Source organism: Arvicola amphibius, chromosome 9, assembly GCF_903992535.2.
Source record: "Arvicola amphibius chromosome 9, mArvAmp1.2, whole genome shotgun sequence".
Lineage (NCBI taxonomy): Eukaryota > Metazoa > Chordata > Mammalia > Rodentia > Cricetidae > Arvicola > Arvicola amphibius.
The window spans coordinates 59658006-59680587 of NC_052055.2; the positions used below are offsets into that span (position 1 = coordinate 59658006).

Sequence of the window (22582 nt, forward strand, 5' to 3'; positions counted from 1 at the left end):
ATGGTGGGAACTGAGCCCAGGTTCTCTGGAAGGACAAGTGCCATTAACCAGCAAGCCATTTATGAAAGTCCCTTCAGTCATAATCTATCACCAATGCCTTATGATTTCGTCTGTTTGTATCTTCTAGAGCTGAGGACTGAACCCAGGACCTTCCCTCGCTAAGTGAGTAGTCTGCCACCAAGCTGCATCTCCAGCCCCGTCACCAGGGGTTTATATATTGACAGTGCCTGCCTGGACCAGACAATTAAGGAAGACATTGAACTTAATTTAGAACACATTGTTCATAATCATGGCCACGGTGTTTATACACTGAAAATTAACTGATAAGCCTACAATATATCCTGTGACAATTAAAATGGTAGAGTAGTCTAGAACCATTGTAGATGGTGAGGCACTAACCAGGCCAATGAGAGAGTGTGTTGGCTAGGCTATGTCAACTTGATACAAGGTAGAGCCATCTGAGAAGAAGGAACTTCAGTTGAGAAAACGCTTCCATAAGACTGTAGACAGGCCTGCCTGTAGGGTCTTATCTTAATGAGTGATTGACGTGGGAGGGCCTAGCCCACCGGGGTAGGAAACACCCCTGGGATGGTGGGTCTGAATTCTTTGTGTGTGTGTGCCTGAGCGCTTCAAGACTGGGTTTCTCTGTGTAGCCCTGGCTGTCCTGAACTCACTCTGTAGACTAGGCTGGCCTCAAACTCAGAGATCTGCCTGCTTCTGCCTCCTGAGTGTTGGCCTTAAAGGTATGTGCTAGCACTACCGTGGTGGTTCTGAGTTCTAAGAGAAAGCATGCTGAGCAAGCCACGAGGAGCAAGAGAGTAAGCTCTTCTCCATGGCCTCTGCATCAGCTCCCGCTCCACTCTCCCTCCTGGTTTCAGTTCTTGACTTCTCTCAATGAACTGACTTAGAATATGTAAGCCAAATAAACCCTTTTGTCCCATAAGTGTTTTTTGGTCATGGTGTTTCCTCACAGCTGTAGTAACCCTGACTAAGACCGATGGCTCAGCAGGTAAAGAAAGACGCCTGCTACCAAGCCTGGTGACCTGAGTTTCATCTGTGAGACCCACGACGCGGAAAGAAAGAGCCAGCTCCTACTGCCATGCCCAAGTTACTGATCCCCAAAAAGAAACTCTGTGGAACCGGATTCCTATGCATAAGAAGGTTTTTAATATGCAAACTCGAGTTTGGATCACACCTCCAGCAAAGGCAGTGGGTGAGGGAAGAATAATGGCGAGCTCAGGAAGAGGGAGCTTTTAGAGGGGAGACACTGTAATCAGGGGAGCTCATGTCCTGTAGTCTTGAGACTGGGTAAGGAGGGCATCGGGTAATGTAGTTTCTGAAACCACTGGTCAGTTTTTGGGTGCGAAACACTAACAAAGAGCCATTAATAATTGACAAGGCATCTTCAAGGGCAGGATGCCTCCTAGAACATCTGGACCTCAGTTAAATTTTATGGCCCTGCTCCTTAGCTCCTTAATTGGCTATTTTCAGGGTATCTGTTTAAATTCTGCTATCGCAGCACATTTCTGGAGCTGAGATCGGCCCCTGTTCACTGTATGGCTTAAGATGAAGCCTCTTCTTTAAAATGTTTAAAATGGAGTTTGCAAAGTCAGGTCCTGACACTACAAGTTGTTTTATCAACATCACACTTGTGCCATGACACCTGTACGTTCGTTACACTCCTCCCTACTAAACAGATAAATGTAATAATGAAAAAATAACAAGTCAAGCCTCTCAGAAGTCAGTGCGTATCAGTGAGTATGAAGGACGAGTCTGCCGCTGGGGAGTGGGGGAAGAGCAGTGCTAGTTAGGGTTGGTATAGGAACTGAACTGTTCAGTTAGGGAGGGCGGGCCACTTGCCTCTGACTCCTCCCAGCCTGCACACGTGTGCGCCACCCTAAACTTTCCTTCTCCTGGAGCAGTATAACCTTTGCTAAGGCTTGAGATCAGAGGAATTTTTACTTTGTGTAGTCCTTGGCATTAAATAAGGGGACCTTTACCCAGCACCAGCAGGCACCACCCTAGGGAGCCACTTAGTGCAGCCCGGCACGTCCACAGCAATTAGAGCAAAGGGCCAGAGTTCAGGAGCCTCTTTGAGGGAAGTTCTCCTGAGCCAGCGCTGGCCCCATCCTCACTCCTGCAGGGCACATTCCACTGAAGCTGCCCTAGGATTTAGTTCCTGTGGGAGACAGGATGGCCCCGCCCTATAGCACTCCCCACTTAGGCAAGACTCCTAAACTCAGCTGAAGGCTGAAGCCGATCAGTACCAGAAAGAACTCAAGCAGGGCTGGAGAGATGTCTCAGTGGTTAATTCCCAGCGCCCACATGGCAGCTCACGGCTGTCTGTAACTCCAGTTCCAGGGGATCTGACATCCTCACAGAGGCATGCATGCATTCAAAACACCAATGTACATAAAAAAACAAATGAATTCTTGAAAAAGAAAGAAGGAATTCAAGCATTTTTTTGCTGTGATGAAGATCAAATGTAAGGCCCTCCACATTGAGCAACATTCTAAGGCTAGACAGATGTCAAGCATTTTGTAGTTTGATTTTTGCCTTAGGGAGAACTATTGCTTCATCTAGTAATGGTGGCGCATGCCTGGACTCTAGCTATTGGGAGGCAGAGGCAGAGGCAGAGGAAGGTTGGCAGTTCAAGTCCATCCGCAGCTACATTGTAAGACTGTCTCCAGAACAAAACAACACAGTCTGTGGCTTCAGTGTAGGAAAATAACACATTGCTGTGTCCCATCAAATGCCAATATATACAACGAATGTTATATACAATGAATGTGCACATTGCTCCCAGAAGCTGCTGCCCTGTTCTAGAGTTTTCTCTTGCTATTCCCTCTGCCTGCAAGTTCTCTCTCTGGCAGGTATCATATCAACTGCTCCTGTCCGTCAGCCAGACTTGTGCTTGCAGAGGGCTGAGTGGGGCAGAGCAATGTTTCAACTGGTAGAGGGCTTGCCTGGGGACTGGAGCTTGGTCACCAGTCTCCTGTAAAAGCCGGGCCTGATGACACACTCCACTAATCCCAGTCCTGTGAAGTGTAGACAGCTCGCTGGCTAGTCAGTCTAGAGGAACCAGCAAGCTCCAAGTTCAGTGAGAGAAAGTATCACAAAAATAATAGGCTGAGGCCCCGTGGTGGTGGCGCACACCTTTAATCCCAGCACTCGGGAGGCAGAGACAGGCAGATCTCTGAGTTTGAGGCCAGCCTGGTCTACAGAGTGAGTTCCAGGACAGCCAGGGCTACACAGAGAAATCCTGCCTCAAAATAATAAAAATTTAAAAAAGAAAAAAATACATGTGTGTATACACACAAACATACACACATAGACTATGGAGGATGATGGAGGAAGACAGCAGATGCCAAACTTTGGCTTGTGCATGCATACGCATGCGTGCGCACCATCCCACATCCACACACACACATGAACCCATATGCGCACACACAAATAGGGAGGCCTTTCCTATGTCCCGTCTAAAATATCCTTGTCTCTACAAGCCTACAAAGTCTACAGCTTTTGGCATCCCCTGCCATGGCTAGTTTTGGTTGTCAATTTGACTACACCTGAAATTAACGAAAATTCCAAAAATGGAGGGCAGACCAGCGAGAGATTCTTTGCTTAATTTGAAGTAGGAAGAACGACTTCTATTCTGTATCTTTTTCTTTTCTTTTCTTTTTTTTAATATTTATTTATTTATTTTTTATGTATACAATATTCTGTGTGTATACCTGCAGGCCAGAAGAGGGCACCAGACCCCATTACAGATGGCTATGAGCCACCATGTGGTTGCTGGGAATTGAACTCAGGACCTTTGGGAGAGCAGGCAATGCTCTTAACGGCTGAGCCATCTCTCCAGCCCAGGTCTCAGGCTTTCTGTTCACAGTCCGCCATTGTTGAATTACCTGGACCATAGCCTGTAAGTCGTTTCAGTAAACCCCCTTTCTGTACACAGAGAGAGTAATTCCATAAGTTCTGCTTCTCTAGAGAGCCCTGAGTAATAAACCCCCTTAAAATTATTGTACATTTATGTGTACGCGTGAATATGTGTATGTGTGTGCATGTGCACGTGTGGTTAGGTTAGGGGACAGCTTGTCGGTTCTCTCCTTCTTGCACATGGGTTCTGGGGATCTAACTCAGGTAATCAGGTTTGTTAAGAAGAACCTTTACCTGATGAACCCTGGTTTGTTTGTTTGTTTGTTTGTTTGTTTGTTTGTAGATAGTGGTGCCAATGTACAGCCCATTTGGGCTGGAACTCCCCATGTAGACCAGTCTGACCTCAAACTCACAGAGACTGGCCTGCCTCAACCTCCCACGTACTGGGAGTAAAGGCTTTGAAGTCTTTCTAAAGTAACCTTTACAGTATTAGGTGCCTTGTCATCTGTCTCTGCCCATCCTCCTTGAGAAGACTCTGAAGGCCTCTGTTTCAGTATGGGTGACGCCCCCCTACCTCCAGGGATCAGTTTGTGTCCCAGGTACCCCTACTAACTGGTTTTGGTTGGGGATTTAGCTTAGGACCCCAGGGAGGTGGCAGACATCACCATTTATCCTGAAAGCCTCAGCATATAGCTGGTGACCTCTGCTTCCTCCACTTAGGGAAGCCTGCCTAAGAATGAAACCCTGCTGGTTCTGAAGCAGAAATGAAGGCTGGCAGGTAGAGTGTGGCTTAGGGACCTGTCTGTCTGGGCCCCTACACAAGCCCTGCCCTGAGCTCGCTATGCCCTCCTGTTTCCCAATCCTGTGACTCAGTTCTTTCCCGGCACAACCAGTACAATCTGGTTTCTACTGAGGACCAGCAAATCAGAAATAAGGCAGGAGACTGAGGCAGAAGTCAGTGGGGCTCAACACAGAGAACCTTGTAGCAAGTTTTTTGGGATCATCAGCCCCCAAATCATGACACGGAGACTTACTATTAATTATGAATGCTTGGTCTTAGCTTAGGCTTGTTTCTGGATGCCTTTTTTGTTTGTTTGTTGTCTTTTGGTTTTTGGTTTTTTGAGATAGGGTTTCTCTGTAGCTTTGGAGCCTGTCCTGGAACTAGCTCTAGTAGACCAGGCTGGCCTCAAATTCACAAAGATCCTCCTGCCTCTGCTGAGGCACTGCCGAGTGCTGAGATTAAAGGTGTGAGCCACCACCACCTGGCATGGCTGCCTTTTTTAACTTAACCCATGACTATTAATCTATGTACTGCCCCAAGGCTTGCTTACCTCATCAGCACGTCTACATAACTGTCCATTCTGCTTTAACCTGCTTTCCTGCTTCCTCCATGTCTCCTCTCTGCCTAGCTATTGACTGTTCTGCTTTTTATTAGACCAATCAGGTGCCTTAGGCAGGCCAGATGAAACAGCAGCACATCTTTATAAAGTTAAACAAATATTCCACAATTCCACTGCACAGCAGAATCTACCTTTTTTGTTTGTTTGTTTGTTTGTTTTTTGTTTTTTGGTTTTTCGAGACAGGGTTTCTCTGTAGTTTTTGGAGCCTATCCTGGAACTAACTAGCTCTTGTAGACCAGGCTGACCTCGAACTCACAGAGATCCGCCTGCCTCCTAAGAGCTGAGATTAAAGGCATGCGCCACCACCGCCTGGCTCAGAATCTACCTTTAAAACCTGACTCGGGCCTCACATATTCTGTGGTGTGATTTACAGAATAACCCTTTATTGTTGACTTGATATCTGCAGCATTTTACAATCTCATCTTCACAGAACTGAATTCTAACAAGATTATGAATGACAGGGCATATGATCTGGGGTTTTTGCTTGTTTATTTTTAGGCAGGCTCTTGTACAGCCTGTGACTCAAATTCACTCTGTAGCTGAGGATGACCTTGAACTCCTAATCTACTAATATTTCTGCTTCTCCCCCCCAAGTCCTGGGATATAGCCAACTTTTCTCAGAGAGAAAGAGAGAAAGAGAGAGAAAGAGAGAGAGAGAGAGAGAGAGAGAGAGAGAGAGAGAGAGAGAGAGCGCCTAGAACTTATTACATAGCTCAGGCTAACCCTGACCTTAGTATCTTTCTGCCTCAGCCTTCCAAACCTTGGGATTACAAGTGTACAGAATCACACCTAGCATATATATTTTTATTCATTAAACTAAAGTTTGATTTAAGACAGGCAGGGGTAGTGCACACCTTTAATCCCAGCACTCAGGAGGCAGAGGCAGGAGAACCTCTGTGAGTTTAAGGCCAGCCTGGTCTACAGAGTGAGTTCCAGGACAGACTCCAAAGCTACAGAGAAACACTGTCTCAAAAGACAAAACAACAAAAGAAATCAAGCACTTTATTCAATATCATACAGCTAATAAATAACAAAGCAAGAACTCTAGTGTGTTTCTCTTGATTCTGAGTCTGAGGCCTGAGACCCCGTATGAGTGCATATGCCCATGATCCAAAGGCTGAGGCAGGAGCAGCTAGCGTTTAAGCCCAACCTGTGCTGAGCAGTGAGACTATGTCTCAAAAATCAGCACAATACAATACTGAACTACACTGCACTACCGAGCACAGCACCACACTGCACTGCACTGCTGTACACAGCACCACACAGCCCTGCACTGCACCACATTGCACTGTACCACACTGCACTGCACTGCTGCACACAGCACCACACAGCCCTGCATTGCACTACACAGCACTGCTGCACACAGCACCACACAGCCCTGCATTGCACTACACAGCACTGCTGCACACAGCAACACACACCCCTGCACTGCACCAACACTGCACTACACAGCACTGCACAGCACCGCACAGCACTACACTGCACTGCACTGCATAGCACTGCACAGCACAGCACTACACTGCATAACACAGCACTACACTGCACAGCACTACACTGCACTGCACTGCACAGCACAGCAAGCACTGCATCACACAGCACTGCACAACACTGTGCAGCACAGCACTACACTGCACTGCACTGCTGCACTGACAAGCACATGTTTTGTTTTCTTTCTTTCTGTGTGATTTTTTTTGTTGTTGTTGATATTGATCCTGGAGACAGAATTTCTCTGTGTAGCTTTGGAGCCTGTTCCGGAACTAGCTCCATAGACCAGACTGGCCTCAAACTCACAGAGATCCACCTGCCTCTGCTACCCGAGTGCTGGGATTAAAGGCGTGTGTCACCACCGCCCGGCTCAGCCTATGTTTTCTTCTTGTCTAGGTTTGTCATAGGCTTATTTTCCCTCTTAGTAGAAGAGTGGGTCGCTTCAGGCAGGAACTTGTTTATGCTCTGCTAGGGCAGCTTCCCAGAGATGGACAGAAAACAGGTGGCAGCATCAGACTGTTTTGAAATGTATTTTCCCTCAGCAGAGAGCATGTAATTCACTGATCAGAATAATGCGTTACATACTACATATGTATTACAGTGTCGTTTCCCACCTTTTTGATGGATTCTTCCAAGAAGATATTTTAAATCAACTCAGTTTATATACATCCATAATGAACATAAGGTTCTGCAGAACAGAATCTTGCTCAGTACTTGAGGAATTTTCTGATGTTATGTATGGGTGTAGTAAGTTATTATTAATTTAGTTAGTCAGATACAGGGTCTTGTTACATAGCTCAGGCTGTTCTCAGAGTTTCATCCTCCTGCCTCACTTTCCAAAGTATTGTGATTACATTGTATTTTCTACCTTACTCTGTTTTTTGTTTGTTTGTTTTGTCATTTGGTTATGGCAGAAAACCTGCCTAGAGCTTTTTGAATGCTAGGCAAGCTGTCTGTCGGGGAGCTATTCCCCCTGGACTCGTACAGTTGACATCACAATAAAGTAATACATTAATGCACTCTTGGGCCCTGAGATGGCTCAGCAGGGAAGGTGCCTGCTACACAAACCTGCAGACCTGCGTTTGATCTCTGGCCCCATGGTGGAAGGAGAGAACTGACTCCTAGGAGGCCTGCTGTGGCCTTCACACTGTAACCTACACACATGTGCTGTGGCAATATACAACTGCATTTATGTATGCATAATAAATACATTTTTTTCAAGACAGGGTTTCTTTGTGTAACAGTCCTGACTGTCCAGGCTGGCCTCAAACTCACTGAGGTCCACCTGCCTCTGATTCCCAAGTGCTGGGATTAAAGGTGTGTGCCACCACTGCCTGGCATAAATACATAATTTTGAAGAGTAAAATAATTAATAAAATAAAACAATGCATTGTGTACATAGGTTTGAAGATAACTATTACAGTTAACTTATATGCAGTGTCAAATCCAAGCTAAAATTTGATGTCATAAGTATTGACCACAATTGATATGCTAAACATAGTTAAGGTACAATGAATAACATGTAATGTACAATAACAACCTTTTTTTTCTGATACAGGGTTTTCCTGTGTAGACGTGACTGTCCTGGAACTCACTATCTGGCTTCAAACTTGCAGAGATCCACTTGCTTCTCCCACCCAAGTGCTGTACAATAATAAACTTCATGATACTTACAATATAATAAACTAGAGACAGCAGAAGGGGCCCAGCTGGAGCAGAGCCAGATGTGTTTAGAAAACAGGAAGTACGGAATTCCATGCAAACTAAGATTTGCATGATGGTCATGTGGAATCTGTAGACGGTGTGGTGGTGCACGCCTGTAATTCCAGCACTTAGGAGTCTGAGGCAGGAGGATTGCAAATTTGAAGCAGCCTGACTAAACTGTGAGATGCTCTCCAAAAAAAGCATAAACCCCCACCCCTACACACATTTTCAGAAACCTCCCACCCCCTACACACATTTTCAGAAATCCCCACTCCCTACACGCATTTTCAGGAACTAGGCATTCACCATGAGCTCACGTCCCCTCCCTTCCTTAGTGTGTAAGATATTTGGGAGCCTCTGACACTTTCTAAGTGGGTGAGGGAGATAAGCTGATCAGAGACATTGCAGTCATTAAGAGCAGTGTCCTGGTCAGTTTGTGTCAACCTGACGCAGTGAGAGTTATCTGGGAAGAGAAATCTCAGTTGACAAAATTCCTCCATCAGATTTTCTGTAGGCAAGTCTGTAAGGCAGCTTCTTGATTACTAATTGATGGGAAAGGGCCACTGAACAAGCCATGAGGAGCAAGTCGTAAATAGCAATTCTCCACGGCCTCTGCATCAGCCCCGGCCTCAAGTTCCTGCCCTGACGTCCTCAGTGACAGGGCGACCTGAGAGTTCTAGGCTGAGACACCCTCTCCTCCCCACAGTGGATTGGGGGGGGGGCTCTGCAGGAGGAAGGCCTGACATGAGACCCTGAGAGCAAGTGAGGGGTTAGACCAGTGAGCCCTGGCTAGTGTTCCAGCATAGGAACCGTACTGGAGTACCAGGGAGTGTGAGAACATTCCCATGAGGTATCCACTCGCTACAGATGGAGAAATGAAACAAACTAGCCATGGTGGCATAAACAGGCCACCCTAGCACTTGGGAGTTGAAGGCTGGAGGATCAGGGCTCAAGGCCAGCCTCAGCTACATCAGGAGTTCAAGATCAGTCTTGGTTACATGAGACCCTGTCTCAAGGAAACATATAAGCAACAGATTGGCTTGCCTGGGTTATTTTTTTCCTCCCCGCAGCTGGAATTCAGCTCAGTCTTATCTTAAGATGTTCTTTCTACAGCTTCATCCTTTGCCTGGAATGTCTCTAGTGCTGGTGTAGAAATTGTGGAAATTAGACGAGGACTATGGCTCAAGCGTAAGGAATGCCTCCATGGGAGGAGCAGCACAGAAGTAGCAAAGAAGTAGGGAAAGTAGGGGGACAGACAGGGGCACAGGATGATGGAGCCAGGGAGAGGGGACAGACAGGGGCACAGGCAGAAGAGGAAGTTTGCCGTCTTGGATGCACACATGGCAAACGCTGGGGTTCTGCTGTGGATGGTCTCAGTGATCTCAATTCAGAAAGTGATTCCAGGTTCGCAACGGATGGGGAAACACACGGAGAGTGACAGGGTAGAGTGAGCACAGGCCGCGTTTCCAGCCAACCTTGTCCTCGAGTTACCAGAAGGAGTAATAGGGGAGCCAACTCCAAGACTGCACCCACAGGAAGTTTATTAGGAAGAAAACTTGGCCCTGACAGTGAGGGAACTGAAGGAAGCAAGACTAGGCGGGAACAGCTGAACTGTATTGGACCACAACTGGATGTAGGCTGTGAGGAATGGGGTGGGACCAGATATCCAAAGGCCACCTGCTAGCAGCACTTCAGCCATCAACACCTGGAATAATAAGTACTTCATAGCTGTGTGTTGACACACAACTTTAATCCTAGTACTCAGAAGGGAGAGCTCAGTGGGTGGATCTCTGAGTTGGAGGCCAGCCTGTTCTATAAAGTAAGTTTCTCCAAAGTGAGTTCCAGACCCTGTCTGAAAAGACAAAAAAAAAGTCCTTATAGCAGGGATTTGGCTTATGCCTGTGATCCATCACACAGTAGGCTGCAGTAGGAGGGTAACAAGGCCAATTTTGACCACATGGAAAGTTCAGGACCAGCCTGAGCTGCCAGAGAACTTATTTCAACTCTTCCCTTAAAAAGTTCTTAGTTCTCAAAGGGGGTCTGAGCGCTAGTATCTGATGTGTTAGCATCACTCACAGGACTAGCTTCTAAGGTGAGCAGCATCTAAGGAAGATTATTTTTGGCACAGATAAAATCTAACTTCGGGAATAATTACAGAAGTAGGAGTATACTACCACTCCTTATTGCCTAACAGTTATAACATGTTTTACATTTTACATGTTATAAAACATTTAATAACTATCTATGAAACAGTCATAGGACACCCCCTGTATACCTGATCTTTGCTAGCTCCAGCTATACAAAGATAAGATACCACCCCCTGGGGTCTCATTATGTCGCCCTGGCTAGCCAGGAACTCCTGGAATCTGCCTGCCTCTGACTCCCGAGTGCTGCGATCTTAAGTGTGGGACATCTCATGCTCAATCTTCTCTATTGAAAGCTCAGTTTATTGGGAGGAAAAGTACAAAGCAATAAACAGTGTTGGCCTATGCTTCTGTTATCACTGTACATGCAGCACCCAGCCTGAGCTGGGTGCTTAGCGAATGGTGGGAAAATGAGTTAATTTGTTAAGCTTGAAAGTCCTACATGGTTTGGTCCTGGGAACCTGACAGGGGCCACGAGGGAGTCAAGGACAGGCACACAGACACAGCTGAGTTGAGAGGGCCTTGGAAGCTCTGACAGAGACCACCAGCTAGCTGTGCAGCAGCTCAAAGCCTTGGCTGGATTGTTACAGGAGCATAGGAGGAAAGGTTAAGTTGCTCACTAGGTGGGAGGTCTCTGCAGGAGAGCAGTCTCAGGCTGTAGAACTTCCAGGAGGGAGCTCAGTCCCTGCTTTCTTGTCCCTTCTGTCAACGTTCCCACAGGGACCAGAGGGAGCTTTGCCAATTCCCATGGGTTTGTGGCATCAGGGTCCTGGTCAATAGAACACATTCTCTCTCACTGAACATTCACGCAGGGCTCCACACTTGGGTAGTCAATAGAATTTAAGAGGAATTAATGCTGCCTAGAGGAGTCAGAAGATAATCACAGAGTTGTTTTCATTCTGTTCTTTTGAGACAGAGTTTCTCTGTGTAGCCCTGGCTGTCCTTGGAGCTCGTGCTGTAGAATTCCGGTCTTGAACTCACAGAAATCTGCCTGCTTCTACCTCCCGAGTGCTGGGATTAAGGGTTTGTGTTACCATTGTGCGACTGAGAGCTGCTTTTTCAATGTCTATATTACTGTTGTATTGGGGGTAAGGGTATGGTGTGCATGTGGGGAGACCAGGGACAGCACTGGGGAGTTCGTTCTCTTCTTCCACCTTTGGATTGGTTCCTAGGCTCAGTTCACCTGGCTTTCCTTGCTAACATTTTTCCTCTTTGGCCCCATGGGTGATTTTGAGGAACCCTGAAGAGTAACTTTCCAGATAACGGTGGTCAATGGCAGTGGTAGCTAAGTTTAGGAAGTCACAGAGAAAATGAAAGCACGAAGGAATTCTTGGAGTGTGTGGATGGGAAGCTTAGAAAGGAGCCCTTAATAAAAGGTACGTGCAGCAGGAACACACACTGCTCTTCCAGAGGACCCACGCTCAGTTTCCAGCATCCACACTGAGCAGGTCACAACTTTCTATATTCCAGTTCCAGGATCATGAGCCTTCTGCAGGCATTGTACTTACAGTACACACACACACACACACACACACACACACACACACACACACATACATGCACACACACATACACACAAGTACACACAACAAATAAAATCATGACTTTTTAAGATTTAATCATTTATTATGTATACAGTGTTCCATATACATTTATAATACTTGCAGGCCAGAAGAGGGCACGAGATCTCATTACAGATGGTTGTGAGCCACCATGTGGCTGCTAGGAATTGAACTCAGGACCCCTGGAAGAGCAGTCAGTGCTCTTAACCTCTGAACCATCTCTCCAGTCTCCAATCTTTACAAATTTTTTTTACACATTATACACATGATTAAAAATATAACTTTTGTTTTTGGGAAAATTCCTATTAAGAGCTGGGCATGGCCCCGGTGGTGGTAGCGGTTTCAGTGACAGTGCCTGCCTGGCTGTCCTGGAACTCACTCTGTAGACGGGGCTGGCCTCAGACTCACAGAGATCTGCCTGCCTCTGCCTCCCGAGTGCTGGGATTAAAGGTGTGTGCCACCACTGCCTGGCCAGTGTATGCCTTTAATCCCAGCACTCAGGAGGCAGAGGCAGGCAGATCTCTGAGTTTGAGGCCAGCCTGGTCTACAGAGTGAGTTTCAGGATAGCCAGGGCTAAACAGAGAAACCCTGTCTGGAATAAATGTGTTTTTAAAGATTTATTTAATGTATATGAGTGCTTTGTCCACATGTTTGTATGTATACATGTGTACCACATGCATGTCCGGTACCCACACATGTCAGAAAAGGGTGCTAGATCCCCTGGAACTGGGATGGTTGTGAACCAGTGATGCTGGAGACTGAAACCAGCCCCTGTTCTTAACTGCTGAGCCATCTCTCCAGTCCCACTGAAGCTGCATTTTAAGAGATTTATTTCTTAATTTTTATTTATGTGTACTTGTGTGTCTGTGTATATGTATGTGCACATGTGCGCAGTTACTCCCAAAGGCCAAAAGAGGGTGCCAGACCCCTGAAGCTGGAGTCACAGACTCTGGACCATGGAATACTAAAGCTAGAACGCTAGGAACTGAGCTCAAGTCCTCTGGACGTCACCAAGTGCTCACTGCTGACCATCTCTCCAAATGTCAAAGGCTGCAGTTTCTTAGCACTTGTTCCCAGTCACCTCTGTGGACTCCAGGCCTGCACCAAAGACCTGTGGGTGGGTGTAATTCTCAGTGGAACCCTGTTTTTCGGGGAGGTGGGGAGCGGAGGGTGGACCCCATATTCACATGCTACCCATAGATACTGCCATCTGTACAGAAACGTGTTTCCATTGTTGTCATATGAACTATTAGAAGAGAAGAGCAGTCTGTACAAAATGGAGCTGATGCTCAGTGCAGGCTTCCACATCTAATTGAACTGTGTTTGAAATCTATCTTTGCTGGCCAATATGTTTCTTTAGGCAAATCAGTTAACCCTCATAAATTACTGATTAAATTCCCAACTGAAGATAATAGTTCCTGTCTCATGATTTTGTGAGGCTTGATGGCTGCTTGTGTCATATATATAAAAGAGTTCAGGGGGCTGGAGAGATGGCTCAGAGGTTAAGAGCACTGGCTGCTCTTCCAGAGGTCCTGAGTTCAATTCCCGGCAACCACATGGTGGTTCACAACCATCTATAATGGGATCTGGTGCCCTCTTCTGGCAGAACACTGTATACTTAATAAATAAATAAAATCTTAAAAAAAAAAAAAAAAAGAAAAAAAGAAAAGAGTTCAGTTCCTGAGTGTGGTGGAAGAAAACCTGGAGGTGGTTCTGTAAAACCCATGATTTGTTTTGTTTTTCCAAGATAAGGTTTCTCTGTGTAGCCCTGGCTGTCTTGAACTTGTTCTGTAGACCAGGTTGGCTCGAATTCAGAGCTTCTGCTGGGATTAATTGCATGTATCACCAAGACTGGCATGATTTATGTGTGTGTGTGTGTGTGTGTGTGTGTATGTGTGTGTATGTGTATGTGTGTGTGTATGTGTGTGTGTATGTGTGTGTGTGTATGTGTGTGTGTATGTGTGTGTGTGTATGTGTGTGTGTGTATGTGTGTGTGTGTATGTGTGTGTGTGTATGTGTGTGTGTATGTGTGTGTGTATGTGTGTGTGTGTATGTGTGTGTGTGTATGTGTGTGTGTGTGTGTAACTTTGGGACCCACACGCACTCTGCTATTCAGTTATGTCCTCAGCCCCACTTCTTTAGAAATCATAAACTCGAATCTTTTTTCTGCCAGATTCTATTCCATGGGCGGTTTATGGATATTTCTATTTTCTAAGGAGGACAAGCTGTCCCCAGCTTAATCTGCAGAGGCAGCTTGGCCTTGGGGAATGGTCTGATAGCACTAGAATTGGAAGCAGATCACATCTTAGGACTGTTGGTGGCTGAGCAAGCCTAGCCCCAGGACTTTTTTGTGGGATGTTCCTAGCATTGCCATGGGTAAATGTGCATGCAGCCTATCTTGGTGGTTTGGATCAACTGCTCTTCACATTTACTCTTAGGTAAGTCTCAGTTGTCTCCAGGAGGCAAATCCCCCCATTCTTCAAGCTCCCCTCCTCTCTCACTGAGAAATTCTTGCCCTAAATTTCTGTTTTGCTGCTTCAGGACTTTTTCTTTTCCACCAGGTACTCAGTTCTGATCTGGCTCACTTTGTTGTCTGCGGGCAGATCACTGATTGAGAGCTAATGCCCTCGGCTCCTTCAGATCCAGAGAAACAGACTAGGCGGCATTTCCACTGATACTTTGAGACGCCTTCTAATTGCATCAGGTATCGCACGTACTATTATGTGGAAAATACATGTGGACTGTCAGGCTTTGGGTTAATTGGTTTTACCTCCTGTGTCAGAGGGGCAGAGTCCTAGTCTGCAAGCCATCCCCTAACCAGCTTGACTCCCAGGGGAGTGGCAGCCAGAAGAAAGCAGCTCCCTCCACCCATTTCGTTCACAGCACCCATAGCCTCCAGGTCCCGCCCTTCGGAAAGGCACAGAAAGGAAATCTCAGAAGAAAACTTTAACTCAATTAATTTTTATTAATAACTAGGAGTGGCAGAAATACAATGCCGGTCAAAGATGAAATTTGATTATGCTTTAGAGGGTGCGCTTTGAAGCTTTTCCTCGCTCTTGACACACCTCTAGTCTCATCTCCCAAGGGAGGCGCTCTAGTCCGCATATATAGACGTTGCGCTGCTCCGCAAAAATCAAACCAGTTCTGCACCATGGGGAAGAGGCAGCCAAGGGCCGCAGCAGCTGCTCCCAACTGTGAGCTAAGTAAGTGGACGGCTAGCGGCAGAGACGCTCCAGCCGAGCACACCTCGAAGCTGACACCAACAGCCCCGACCCTTTTCTTTTCTAGATGCAACGGAGGGTCCCAGAGAAGGTTGTGGGCCAGAGGGTGCTTGTCCAGAACTAACGAGTGCCTCTTCTCTTCTTTCAGGAGACCACTCTGTATGGAAAGCTGCAGCCCTTACCAGGGTGCGGAAGTTTGGCTTTTTCTTTTTGTACACAGTTTGCTTTTGCTGTTATCATATCTTTTAATTTCCATTTCTGTGGGTTTATGCTTTCTTTCTGTCTCGTTCTTAAATTTTTCCCGGCAGTTTCTACGTGAAGAACACAGCGCTGCCCTCTCTACTGCTATAGCCAGAGGGAGAAATCGGAAACAAAACAAAACAAAACAAACAAGAACCAAGCGGTTTGGGTGGCTCTTAAGAACTTCGAGGCAAGCTGAAGGACATGTCAGGCCATTTAATCTCCCCTCTTCGTCTCTACAGAGAAAGGCTCTGAGGTGGGAGGCCGGGGATGGAGCGGGACTGCTTTGGGGAAGGCAGGATACTGTGTGGGGAGAAGACAAAGCTAGGTGGGATGGAGGACAACTCACTGAGAGACTTGGGAGGAGGAGGAGGGCTGGTGCGGCCGAACTGGCTCCGCTGGTCGAAGTTTCGCGGTTCCTCCCAGACGAAGGGGTGTTCTTGGCGCGTCAGTGGATTCTGCGCGGTGGCCCAAGAAGCCAGACGAAGAGAGGCTGCCATGGTGCCCTATTATTGTCGGTTGTAGATGTATCTCGTAGTCATCATCTCTTCGGAGGAAGCAGGCTTGTGGTTGCCTAAAAAGAGATGGCGGAAACTATGACAAAAATGTATCTAGCGTTCCCGGTCTGGGAGTTGCCTGCCGAACGCGCTGTGTTTGAACTCCAGGGCTGGAGCGGGCCACGCCTCCGACTCGGACCCGCCCCAACTAGGCCACGCCCCCAGATCCAGCATGGGCGGGCGGAGCCTTCGCTCCCGGTCCGCCCGCCACGCGGTTCCTCAGCTGCAGGAGTCCAGCCAATCAGGAAGTGGGGCTCCCGTCCTGCCAGCCAATCGCGGGAGGGCAGGAGATTGACCAGATAGTTGCTGGCTTCTGGGATATGGAGGCGCCGGCGTGGCGTGTCAGGTGGTGGCCGAGCCGGTAAGCTGAGGTGCTGGCGGGGTCAGGGGTTACGGCGTTCCGCTTTGTGCGGGCGGGCGGGCGAGGGCACGGCCGGCGGACAGTTCGTATCCCGAGGAGACCGAGAGTCCCGGGGTCGGCACAGGAGCTGGTGGTCACGGGCCTCGGCCTTTCCCCGCGACCTGGGACACCAGCCCACCGCCCCTCTCCGGGCTGGCCCGACGGGAGGCGACCCGGGTCAGGAGTGCGCAGATCCGGCGTGACGCGGAGGGGTAGATCCGTGACGCAGTTTCCTCCCGGAGCCCGGGGATCCGTCTTCCCGCGGCCTCCCGCAGCGCAGCACCCTGTCAGCCCAGCGGCCTCCGGTGCTGCACTGTTGGCACGAAGGCCTTAGGACTCGGGGTTGAGGGCTGCCAGGGTCCCTGCGCTTTTCAGGCCTTATTCGGGACACGTCGCGCGCAATGCATGCACCCCTTCTCAGCGGTTTCCTAGGCCCGGTACTTTCAAAGCTCGGTTGTTTGATATTGCTCCTTTAGATTCTTTGTCCATGTCGGTTCTCTGGTCCAGGACTTCACTGATACGTCAGACTATTTGGAAGGGCATCCTCAGGGCACAGGTTGAGTTTCCGCTGTGTAATACGGAGGAACCCCGATGTTCTTTGCTTTTCAACGATGGGATTCAAGGCTTCGAAAGCAATCATATGGAGGGAGATCTGGCCAGGGCCGGTGGGCTTCTAGGAGCTTCTGTGTGGTCCGTGGGAAAACCACGGGAAGCTGTCCACCTTGTCCACCGTGGTATCCCCATCACTTCTTGACTGTGTTAATATTTTGTTCTTGGCTTAGGCTTTCTTCTGTCCCACCACTTTATGTGAGGTGACGGCAGGGTCTTACAGGTTGTCGTTACATTAGTTAATACCTGTGAAGCAAAGTGCTTAGGCCAGTCCCCTGCCACCAGGTGTTTTTATGACTGCCTGCTTGTGCCTGCTGTTACCTGGCTTTGACCTTCTCAGGAGTCTTTGCTCGGAATCCCTTGGGCTGTTGCCAGAGGTTCCCCAGGCCAGTGCTTCCTAGCCGTATTATTAGTCTGAAAGTGCAGTTAATTACGGGTGAAGACAGGCGCTGCGCTAACAGTTTCTTCTTAATCCTTGTCTTTTCTTTCTGAGACTGGAGCTTACTATATATCTCTAACTGGTCTAGAACTTGATCAAGTCGGCCTCCAACTTGCAGCCATCCTTCTGCCTCTGTGCTGAAATCAAACAGAAGCATTTGCCACCCAGGCTTGGCTTCTGCTTAGTTTATGAAATGAACGTGGAGAATAACGTTTTAGGTTATTTTTCTGCAGTAGCTGTGTTAGTAAATGTAACTTTGAGATTTCACTGGTGTCTTTTTATTAGATATTTATTATCAGTCTTGCTTGAATTGAGTTTATTTTGGACACATACATAAAAGGCTGTGACTTGCACCCATGGTTTCGCGTGTTTCCGGAAGGGCTGTGGGACTCAGAAGGGGAATTTCTGAACACCCTGGCAGCATCTGTTGTTGAGGTACAGGGAAGCTGCTTGTGACTCTGAGATTCTACTCTGAGGAAAGTGGTGGTTCCTCAGGTTACAGCAGAGCTGGCGGGAGGCTTTGGTTCAGCTGTGACTCAGAGAAAATTGTATCCACAAAGTAGGATCCTTTTTTCTGTTTGACTTTGCAGCCAAGAGCCTGGTTAGGTGCTGTTTTGTCTGATGCCTTCATTTTCTGTTAGGCAAGTACATCTTTGTATGAGCCTTAAAATCCCTCTTAATTCCTGTTAGTTGGGAGACCCCAGAAGTTCAGAGGAAGCTGCTGTTCCTTACTCAATCAGCAACACTGCTAGGAACCAATTGCTAAATGAGAAACTCTGTTTAAGGAAAAGTACTGCTTACAAAGCATGCTCCATGGGCTGGAGAGATGGCTCAGAGGTTAAGAGCCCTGGCTGCTCTTCCAGAGGTCCCGAGTTCAATTCCCAGCACCTACATGGGGGCTCACAAAGCTTGCTCCATGTGCGGCAGTGGCAGGTGGCATGTGCTCACTTGCTCATCTGTATTAAAACAGTTTAATACTTCTTTAGGTCGAAATGTGCTCACATTCATACATAATGAGAGGACAAGGCCACAAGTTAATTATTAAAACTTTATCAGGTTCCAAAGAGCAGAAGGAAGCATCCAAGGCTGAGGAATTTTTTACTATGTTTGTTTGACTTGATACATAACTTTTCTTTTAAGAAAAAAAGGTAAATGTTGAAGGTAATACCTGTTAGGGTAAATGAGTTGGCTGTGGTCTAATGAAAAGCATTCTTCAGGTTTTCTGGAGAAAAACTGTATAAGTAAGTTGCAAAAAAATCTTGGGCAAACTGTTTTTAGGTTACGAAAGGTAGATTTCTTTTGTTAAATTTCTTCTTTTCTTCAAGAAGCAAGGGCCTTTGACCGTCATGGGATGAGGTGTCAGGCCAGGTGGCCAGATTCCCCCCACCCCCTTCCCCGGTGCTGTAAAGCTGAGGTTAGAAGGAAGTTTGCAGGAAGCTTACTCTGGCCTAGCTGGAGGAACAAAGGACAAGGCAGAGCAGGGCACAGTAAACCATGTGTGCTCCAGTGGGCAATCAGGATGGTGAGCCCTGCCAGCAGAGAAAATACTTAGTTTTCATGAGTGTGCACCCGGCCTGCCCTCCTACTGCTCTTTTTTTCTTAAGGGATTTATTTTATTTTTAATTATCTGTGTGTGGGGGTGTATAAGTGTGTTTGCACATGCCCCCGGTTTACATGCCTATGCCTGTGTGGAGGCACGTGCTTGTGTGTGTAGATGCCCACCAAGGCTAGAGGTGTCAGGTCTCCAGGAACTGGAGTTACAGACAGTTAAGCCAAATGACGTAGGTGCCAGGAATGGAACTCAGGTCTTCTGGAAGAGCAGAGAGTACTCTTAACCCCCAAGCCATCTCTCCAGCCTCAGGCCATATTTCTAAAGTCATGGTTGATAAATAATACTTTTGTCTAATAGATCAGTACTTGACAGCTGGCCCGCATTTCCCCCCTGTTCTTATCTTCTTTGACGCCCAAGCAGGCAGTTTACTTATCAGCTGTGGCCTCTCCCCAGGTCTTACTCTCCTCCCTTCTCTTCTCCTCCCTCCGAGTTTCTTCCCTCCCTTCTCTGACTCTGTGTGTGTGTGTGTGTGTGTGTGTGTTTCCAGACTGGATCTGGCTGTCTAAGCCTAGTCTGGCTTGACACTTCTCCCAGACTGGCCTGGAACTCTTAGCCTCCTGCTTTTGCGTTCTGAAAGCTGGAGTTAGAAGCACGTGTCAGCCATCATGCTAGCTTTTCCTTTTCTTGCTTTTCGAATGTTTGTCTGTTTGAGACAGTCTTTCTTTGTAGTTCTGGCTCTCCTGGCACTCCCTATGTGTAGGCCCCACTGGCCTGAATCTCACAGAGAGCTCCCTCTGTCCTCCTCGAGTGCTGAGTGCTGGGATTGAAGGCTTTTTGAGGCTCCCCAAAACCTTCCCCCCCTTAGGTTTTTCTCTCAATTCAAAGAGAGAACTGAAGAGTCAAGCTCAGGTAAGAGGCAGCATGCTGGGTGTTTGTTGAGTTGGAATTGTAGTTCTTGGGTAAGATAGGTAGGAGGAGAGATGACTACTGTGGCATTCGAAGTTAGTAAGGTGACTGTCTCAGCTAGAGTCTCAGTGACGGTTGTGTCACAGAGCCAGCTCTGGTTCAGTGTAGTAGCTTTGTGTAGTAGGAGCACTATTTGTACTCTATGAGCTAGGTGTGTTGTGTGGAATTAAAGGCATTATATAGAACCCTGGTAGGTAGGGTGAATTATAGTTTTAAGGTCAGTTTTTGTTGTTGTTTTTGCTTTTTCAAGACAGGGTTTTTTTGTGTAGCCCTGGCTGTCCTAGAACTCGCTCTGTGTGCCACCACTGCCTAGCAAGATTTGGAGTCTTGCTGAGCGGTGATAATGCATGCCTTTAATCCCAGCACTCGGGAGTCAGAGGCTGGTGGATCTCTGTGAGTTCAAGGCCAGCCTGGTTTACAAGAGCTAGATTAGATCCAGGTCAGGCTCTATAGCTACAGTGAAACTCTGTCTTGGAAAAAAAATTGGAGTCTTTCTGTTTTCTTGTGTTGGTCCTACCCTCCTTTCTGAGATAGATTCTTACTAAGCAGTTTCGAGTTGGCCTTGAACTTGTGACTCACCTGCCTCAGCCTCCAAACTCTGTGGTGGCAGATCCGTATTCTCTTCTGAGTACTTGAGAGCCAGAGAGTGCTGCCAGGCTGTTTGATCTCCAAAGCCCTCAAAGGAGAACTAGAACTGACCCTGACCCTGTTGTTGTCCCCTGACCTCCACAGGTGCACCCGTGCTCACTACCACCACCACCACCACACACACACACACACACACACACACGTACACACAAGAAGGTCTTTACACTCCGAGTGCCATTTCTGGGTTTTTGTCCGTGTGACCACTGTGTTTGTGGAGCTGACTGGTGTCTGAGGAAAGGATCCAAGAGAGGTGTGGCTGTGCCCTTTACCCGAGGAATCTGGTACTTCCTTACAGACACTGTTTGGTTGCTTGTATGTACATTCTAGTTCCTGCTCTTTGATTTTATTGAAATGGAAGGCAGGAAGGAAAAAGGAGTTTTGGGAAGTGGGAAGATTTAGACTATATAGAAACACTCCCCAGTATGGGGGCAGTGGGTGATAAAAACTTTCTTCTCTATACCTTAAAATTAATGAAATGGCTATGAATACCTTTACCTCCTATTAGGCAAATATAAGAAGCCATTGTTTTAAATGCAAGCCCTTTATCAATATAAGAAAAAAATTGCTTGTTACAGTTGTACATGTATTTAGTATTTTATACCTTATTTTGTTTCTTTTTTAATGATTTATTTTAAGTGAATTGGTGTTTTTCCTGCATGTATGTCTGTTTGAGGGTGTTGGGTCCCCAGGACTTGGAGTTACAGACAGTTGTAAGCTACTGTGTGGGTGCTGGGAATTGAACTCAGGTCCTCTGGAAGAGCAGTGAGTGCTGTGCTCTCTCTTTAGCCCTGTTATTTTGTTTCCTTAAGCTAGGATGCTACTATGTGGCCCCTGGCTGGGCTGGAATTTGCTAGGTAGACCAGGCTGGCTTTAAACCTCCTCTCTCTGCCCCTGCTTCCTGAATGTTGAATTCTGGGATTACAGGCTTGCACCACCACACCTGATAGTACGTGATTTTTTTTCTTTTCTCTTCTTTTTTCTCCCTTCCTTCCTTTCTTCCTTCCTTCCTTCCTTCCTTCCTTCCTTCCTTCCTTCCTTCCTTCCTTCCTTCCTTCCTTTCTGTCTTTCTTCCTTTCTTTTTTTTCTTCTCAAGATAGGGTTTCTCTGTGCAGCTTTGGAGCCTGTCTGTCTTGAAACTCACTCTGTAGACCAGGCTGACCTTGAACTCACAGAGATCTACCTGCCTCTGCCTCCTGAGTGCTGGGAGTAAAGGCGTGCATCACTGTGTGATTTTTTTTTGGTTTTTCGAGACAGGGTTTCTCTGTAGCTTTGGAGCCTGTCCTGGAACTAGCTCTTGTAGACCAGGCTGGTCTCGAACTCACAGAGATCCGCCTGCCTCTGCCTCCCGAGTGCTGGGATTAAAGGCGCGCGCCACCACCGCCCGGCTCCACTGTGTGATTTTTAAGGTAATCAATCTTCTTATTAAAGTAGCAGAAGAATTGCACGAGAATACAGGGAATAAATGTTCACCACCTGAGAAGATAGCCTAGTGCTAAGCAGTGGATGTGAGGGTACTCTGTGGATGGCCGCTTACCCCAGAGTTAGAGTTAGGAAATGGCCCTCTTGAAAGAGGACTTCTGGGCTGGAGAGATGGCTCAGTGGTTAAGAGCACTGCCTGCTCTTCCAAAGGTCCTGAGTTCAATTTCCAGCAACCACATGGTGGCTCACAACCATCTATAATGAGATCTGGTGCCCTCTTCTGGCCTGCAGGCATGCATACAGGCAGAACACTGTATACATAATAAATAAATCTTAAAAAAAAAAGAGAGGACTTCT

At 47.3% G+C, this 22582-nt stretch overlaps 1 protein-coding gene across 3 annotated transcripts in view; it reads left to right on the top strand.

Annotated features, from left to right (window-relative positions):
• The first annotated feature begins 16449 nt into the window (after positions 1-16449).
• Positions 16450-22582, top strand: part of Slc11a2 (solute carrier family 11 member 2) — a 32755-nt gene continuing 26622 nt past the window's right edge. The window contains exon 1 of one of the 3 annotated variants that reach the window (XM_038341352.2): positions 16450-16553. The gene's annotated coding sequence lies outside the window, so the exon portion shown is untranslated. Of the gene's footprint in view, positions 16564-16603; positions 17030-22582 lie in introns of those variants that run through there. The other 2 variants (XM_038341354.1, XM_038341353.2) reach the window with 2 other exon arrangements.